General features: G+C 45.5%; 1 long non-coding RNA gene across 1 annotated transcript; it reads right to left on the minus strand.

Annotated features, from left to right (window-relative positions):
• Positions 1 to 1,171: 1,171 nt before the first annotated feature.
• LOC135973345 (uncharacterized) lies at positions 1,172 to 6,656 on the minus strand. Its single transcript, XR_010590154.1, has 2 exons — positions 6,569 to 6,656; positions 1,172 to 5,940 (listed from the first exon to the last, which is right to left on the minus strand). It is a non-coding gene; the product is annotated as an uncharacterized LOC135973345 (long non-coding RNA).
• Between the last annotated feature and the right edge of the window lie 729 nt (positions 6,657 to 7,385).

Here is a 7,385-nt window from a genome sequence, read left to right on the forward strand (position 1 = left end):
AGTGGTTCCAAGTAGTAACAGACAGAACAAAGTAAGTCACCAAGCAAAATAAAATAAAATGCACAAATCTATGTCTAATCAAACTAAATACAGATAAGATCCTCACCAGTTCCAGAATGCTCCCTTTTACAGACTAATCTCCCTTTAGCCTGGGTCCAGCAATCACTCACACCCCCTGTAGTTACTGTTTTTTGTTCCAGTTTCTTTCAAGCATCCTGGAGGGTGGAGAGGCTCCCTCTTTAGCCAGCTGAAGACAAAATGGAGGTCTCCCAGGGGTTTAAATAGACTCTCTCTTGTGGGTGGAGACCCCCTCCTCACTCTTATGCAAAGTCCATCTCCAGGATGGAGTTTAGGAGTCACCTGGGCAAGTCACATGTCCATGTATGACTCACAGTTTTTACAGGTAGCATCCATTGTTTACATGCTACCTTGAACGTCCTCAAGTAGACTTCTTATGTGGATTGGAGCATTCCAAGATCCATTGTCCTTTAAGTGTTTCTTGATTAGGTACTTAATTTCAACATTCCTTTCTCCAGGAGCTGACCAAATGCTCTACTAAGGTTATTTAGAAATCCAGCAAGTACACAGCCAACATTCATAACTTCGAATACAAAAATGATACATGCATGCAAATAGGATTAATACATTCAGTAGATCATAACATTTGAGATATGTTACATGGCATATGTAGCATAAAACACATTCTAAGCCTTATGGGAGGTACTGTCACAGAGTTGTCATCATCTTGTTCTGCATCTGCCATCTGTGGAGTGTGCTCTGATTGTTCTTTCTGAGGAAAAAACTGGAGGTGTAAATGGTCTAACTCTCTGATTGGTCTCGACCACTCTGTGATGGATTGGATTACAGAACCCCCCTTGGGAACTGCCAACTGATGTGCCAAGACTGCTTTTTCTGCCAGCTTGGAACTTCAGCACCCTGTTTTGTTGAGCCAGACATGCCAGTCTGCTTCAACACAGACCCAAGGTCTGAACCACATGCCCCAAAGCTGCAGAGTTAACTGAAAGCAACTTAAGAAGTTTTTTTGTCTTTAACACTTTTAATGGGGTTTAAACCCCAAATAAATTTGTTTTACCCTGTTTTCCCTTTATAACATTGATAGAGAGATGTGCACAGCTGTTTGCTTCCCCTGGGTATTAATACGTACTCTGGGTTAATTAATAAGTAAAAAGTGATTTTATTAAATACAGAAAGTAGGATTTAAATGGCTTCAAGTAGTAACAGACAGAACAAAGTGAATTACCAAGTAAAATAAAATAGAACACGCCAGTTTATGTTTAATACAGTAAGAAAGGTGAATACAGACAAAATCTCACCCTTAGAGATGTTTTAATCAGTTTCTTTCACAGACTGGATGCCTTCCTAGTCTGGGCACAATTCTTTTCCCTGGTACAGCCCTTGTTTCAGCTTAGCTGGTAGCTAGGGGATTTTTTATGATGGCCCCTTCTTTGTTTTGTTTCACCCACTTATATATTTTTTGCATAAGGTGGAAATCCTTTGTCCCTCTGGGTTCCCACCCCTCCTTCTAAATGAAAAAACACCAGGTTAAAAATGAATTTTAGATTAGGTAAGATGATTACATGTTACCTAAAGACTTTGTTACCCACTTGCCAGCACACACATATACAGACAAACTTACAAGTAAAACAGAGCCATCTACAGTTAATTGTTCTGGTTAATGAAAGTCATCAAAATTTCAAACTACCATTAATGGCCCACACTTTGCATAACTACAATAGAACCTTAGAGTTATTTCATATTTCTAGTTTTAGATAGAAAAATAATACATTTATACAAATAAAATAACCACACTTAGTAAATTATAAGCTTTGTAATAATACCTTACAAGAGACCTTTTGCATGAAGCATATTCCAGTTGCATTATATTTGCACTCATTAGCATATTTTTATAAAATGATATAGAGTGCAGCGTCACACACTCAACCTGGGTGCTGAAGTCTTTTTCATTATAACAGCTGGAGTTGTCCATCCTTTTTCTCCATCCAGTTTGAGGTGAATGCCATGCCCTTGCTCCTCCCTCCCACCCCCAAAGAGCCTCCTGCATGCCACGAAACAGCTGATCAGGAGGTGTGGGGAGGGAGGGGGAGGCGCTGATCGGCGAGGCTGCTGGTGGGTGGGAGGCACTGGGAGTGGGGGCAGGGAGTTGATGGGGGGGCTGCTGAGATATTACTGTGGCTCTTTGGCAATGTACGTTGGTAAATTTTGGCTCCTTCTCAGGCTCAGGTTGGCCACACCTGCTATAGGATTTCCTTTGCTGTCTGTACAGCTCTCTCAGACTCTCCATTTGCTTGTGTATAACACAGACTGCTAGTAATATGATCAAAATCATATTTCATTCACAGTGACTTAAATTCTGCCACAGTGAATTGTGGTCCATTGTCCATCATTAGTTGTTCTGGAATACCGAAGTGAACAAAAGCGCACTTCAGTTTCTCTAACACTGACACATTATGTCTTTCAAGTACACTATTTCTATATTCCTGGGGAAATAGTCCACGACAACAAGTTAATGGTGTCCTCTGAAGTCACATAAATCTGCAGCTAGTCACTTCCAAGGTCTGATAGAGGTGTTTGTACACTGTATGGTTCAGCATTGTCTCTTGTACTGGATCTCCTTTCAAATGTCCAATATCCTCAGAGTTCTTCCACCTTTCTCACTAGGCCCATCATGGCTGCCATTCTACAGCTCAGAAGGTTTATTGTTCTTTGATCTTTTGATAACATGCACTCTGAATGCAAAGTTTTTTGTCTCTGGAAGTTTTCTGTGGTGAACTGGCCCATGCAGTTCAGAATACATCCAGGGCTAGTCAGAGCTGTGTCAGGTGACTTCAGCTCTAGGAGGGGTTGAAGGTGATGGTAAGTCCCTTCTGAGATGACTGTGACCTCAGCTTCTGAGTCAATTTTAAAGTCAGTAGTCTTGCCTTGAACTTTTAGTTTCACTCTCCAAGCAGTCTGTGTCTTCAAATGTGATAGATCCCAGAAACAATGGCTCTTGATGGTCTGTAATATGAGTCAACTCCCTGACTGCTTTGGTGTGGCAAACAGCTGCAAAATATTACACAATGAGCCTCTGGCTAGACATGCATCATCTCTGTGGATATGATTTTTTCCACACCTTGAACATGTAGGCTGGAATTACTCTCTTAGCCTGGAAGTTCTTTCTCCTTGCCTCAGGGGTTTTATGATGACGACTTTTATCACTCAAATATCTGTTTATAATTTCTAAGCTAGCTTCAGATTTTTCAAGATGCCTCTGCCTATTGTTCTGTTTGGCTAATTCTAACTATTTTGGTTTGCTCTCTGTGTAGCTGTGGTTAGGGTTAAAACTTTCTTCACTAGTAGCTGCTGTGAAAGGTACTTATCTGTTAACCCAATAACCAGCCTGTCTTTGATATTCATGTTTTGCATTCCTAAAATCAGTTTTCAGACAATGTATGCAGCGTTCTTATCAAACATTCAACATTTCCCCCTGGTTCTTGAATTCTCTGAACACATGCCCTATCATAAAACACTTAACTTCTCTGATGTATAAAGTATGCATCAAACATAGCCAGAACCCTTTCATGGTCATCTTTGTTACGGTCTTCAGTAAAGTCAAAGGATTTAAAGATATGCTCCTCTTGCTTCCCCAGAGCGTAAATTAAAGAAGATTCCTGTATATCTCCTAGTTACTTTGTGGAGTTTGCTTGCAATTTGAAATATTGCAAACTACGGCTTCCAGTCTGTTCATTGTGAAGGTTTGTGAAAGCTGAAGTTCTCTGGGGCATTGAAGAGTGGCATGTTGATGAGATCCTGCAAACCTTCTGTCTGCAATGTTTGTTGCTGTTTTTCTTCCGTTTCTGTTCTTGGTTTACTTCTGACACCATGTTGTATTCTTCTGTACCAGATATGAATTGGTCACAGAGCTTGCTCATATACCCCAGATGCATTCCCCATAAGATCCTTTAATGCTCTGCCATGTATGGCTGAAGTTTGTTTTAAATAAGGTATCTCACACATCAGGCTACTTAGTGGCTGAATGGTATAATACACTTTAGCATTCTATTCCAACAGTGTTACAGCATTCCATTACACTAGAATTTGCAGTGGTGGTAATTAACACATTTAAACACAACTAAAATGTCCAGGGTAGACCTGTCCAGTGTATGCCAGGGCATTCAGGTCAACCCTTCCTTGTACTGCAGCTGGGTAAAAAGTAGGAACCTTCCTGTTTCCACTGTGATTATTCTGAGCAGGGTTTTCTTGGGCAAATATATTCCCAAAAGAGATGCCAGTAGGGTATGTTCTGGAACAAATGTATTTGTTCCTCTGCCCTTTCTACACCACAAGCACTGCTTCCATACCAAAGGCTTTATGATGCAGACACTGATACACGTTTCTAGCGCTCAGTGAGGTTGTACCACAGACTAATAGGGAAGATAGCTCCGAGCCCCAGGAGTCTTTGGTTTTGAACAGCAGGGTCTCCCAGCTGGCACCAACCAACCCTAATCAGATCAGTGCTTGCATTCTTGCTAGCTCTAACGTCAGTGCTGTACACAGTATGTGTTGTTGTGATAATATCTAAAGTGGGACCCTGGAGGTTACATATTCAGGAAGGAGTCCTAGCCATTGGCTTGTGTTTGTGTGGACAGGGCCAATGCCAGGGTGCAGCGTTCCACTCAGGATGAAGATTGGGAAACTTTCCCTTTGTCCTTAACCATCACAAAACCTGGTCCCATTTCTCTGCTGCTAAGTGTGAACTTTGGGAGTTGCTTAGGATGACCATATTTTCCCAAAGGGAAAATGGTATACCGTATGGGGCCAGCCCATGGAACCCCCCTCTTTCCCCTTCCCACACAGGTCTGGTGTTGTCACTCGCCTCCCCCCACACATTCCTCCCCACCCCGCTAGGGGCTGCACCCCACTTTTTTGGCACAACTGGGAATTTGTCTAGTTTGCTCTTGCCAGCTGATCCATTGGCAAGAGCAATGGGACAAATGTCCAGTTTTGCCAAACGACTCAGGACAGGGCTTAAAAAAGGGACTGTCTTAGCCAAAATGGGACATATGGTCACCCTAGGTTTGCTCCCATCCTCCATTCTCCTGCCTCCATGACCATAGGTGCCAACTTCTCCTGGTGCCGGTGGGTGCTCAACCCCCAGGCGCCCACCCGACTCCATCCCTGCCCCGCCCCCATTCCAACCCCTTCCCCAAAGTCACCGCCCCCTCTCTGACCCTATTGGACTCCTTCCCCAAATCCCCGCCCCAGCCCCACCTCTTCCATGCCTCCTCCCCTGAGCACACCGCGTTCCCGCTCCTCCCTCTTCCCTCCTGGAGCTTGTTACTCCACGAAACAGCTGTTTTGCAGCGGCAAGCACTGAGAGGAGAAGTGGGGACGCGGCGTGCTCAGAGGAGGAGGCGGAGCGGAGGTGAGCTGGGGTGGGGTGGGGAGCTTGGCTGCCGGTGCATGCAGAGCACCCACCAATTTTTCCCCGTGAGTGCGCCAGCCCCAGAGCACCCCCGGAGTTGGCGTCTATGCCCATGGTGGGGTGTGAATTGCTGCTTGGTTCTGCCTTGCTGCCTGTGGTACATATGCTGCCTGGATCAAGCAGAGCTCGTGTTGATTGGGTGCACCCCCCTGCCCTCACATGGTCCCTAACTTGTGCCACAAATCTGCCTTTGCGAAAGTGCCGCAATGAAAAAGAGCCACTTAGAAACTCCAAGGAAAATGAGAGGCAGAAAAGGCAGCAAGGTGAAGCCTTGCAAAGGGCTGTAGCGATGATTTCCAGAGGGACGTACAGGATTTAGCTGTGAGCACGTAAAGGATACACACGTCTGATAACAGCAGGCGGTTTCATGGGGCTGCAAAGGGCCATTTCCTCTTAAGCAGAACACCCCACTGACTTCAGGGGCATAATTTGGCCTATGAGAATGGAAAAAAGGAATGTACCAATGAGCCCAGGTGCAGTGATGGAAGAGGTCACTATAGGGCAACCAGTCCACTCCAGGTAAATGGTTAACCCTCCTGGGGAGGAAGGCACTTAACCTGCCATTAACACAGCCTTGCAACCAGAGTGCATTGCTCAAATTCTGGTGAGATTATCATTGAGCAGAAGTACAGGTCTTTCGTCTGATGGAGATCTGCATTGTAACTTACAGCACCACTCGCTCCAGCTGCAAAAAAGGATTGGCTGAAGCCTCTTCTCCCTCCTGCAATGCACACTGCAATTAACAGTGCAAAGAGGCCTGAGCAGCCTCCCAGGTATTTCTGAAAGGCCTGACTTCAAAGGCTTTAAAAGATGGGAGGAGGCTTCCCTTTGCTGCATTGCTGCATCTCCTGGAAGAAGGGTTATAATTAGAGCTGGGCTCAGGGTGTGATCAAGGGATTGCTCATCATCCTCACACACAGTCCCCCTGTCTATTTATCTCCTGCTCTTTGTGAGGCAAGGCCTCTATTTACTGACGTGCGACTCCATCAGGAACAAAGGCCACATTCTGTTTGATGTGAATTAAATGCAATCTATAAAAGGGAGGAAAAATGCCAGGTTCACCTCAAATAACCTGTTCTTTTCTTCTCCTTCACATGCTCTCTGGTACTCCAGGTGGCTTTGCTCATCCCCTTTTGTGCTGGAATCCGGCTGTGCCACATGCAAAAAAGCGATACTGGAGAAAGACGTTTCTGAGCTCTTCCTCTCCTTCTAGGCAGAGTAAATGTAGCCCTGAATCTCCCACAACGAAAGATTAACCCAAAGTCTCTTGTAATCCCTGCTACAATGTAGGGGGCCAAATTCAAGAATGGATGCTGAAGAGTGATTTATTTTTTCCCCTGTTTTCAGAGATGAAAATGGTCCGGTCCGGTACTGCGTACTGGCAAGAGCTGGTACATAGCCGACCCTCCCAGCAGGGGGTAGCTTCCCCAGGCCGAAAATTTAAAAGGGCCCTGGGCTCCCGGCCGCGGCCGGAGCCCCGGCCCTTTAAATCACTGCCAAAGCTCCGCTGCTGGAGCCCCAGGGCTGCGGCGGTGATTTAAAGGGCTCAGAGCTCCCAGCAGCAGCTGCAGCTACCAGTACCATGGGGCTCCGGCAGTGGTTTAAAGGGCCCGGGACTCCTGGCTGCCGTTGCTGGAGCCCTAGGCCCTTTAAATCACTGCTGGAGCCCCAGGGTAGCAGCGGTGATTTAAAGGACCTGGGGATTTAAAGGCCCCACCCCTTCTACCTGAGATCCCACCCCCTTGCTGAGGACCCCAGCCCTGCGTACCCGTAAGTCCCTTAAGTTACTTTCACCCCTGCCTGTTGTGGAGTCTTAACAAATATCCTTCCTTTTATGCATTGATTGGACTTTGGAATCTTAAACCAATAGCTCCATAGA

This window comes from Chrysemys picta, chromosome 9, assembly GCF_011386835.1.
Source record: "Chrysemys picta bellii isolate R12L10 chromosome 9, ASM1138683v2, whole genome shotgun sequence".
Classification (NCBI taxonomy): Eukaryota; Metazoa; Chordata; order Testudines; family Emydidae; genus Chrysemys; species Chrysemys picta.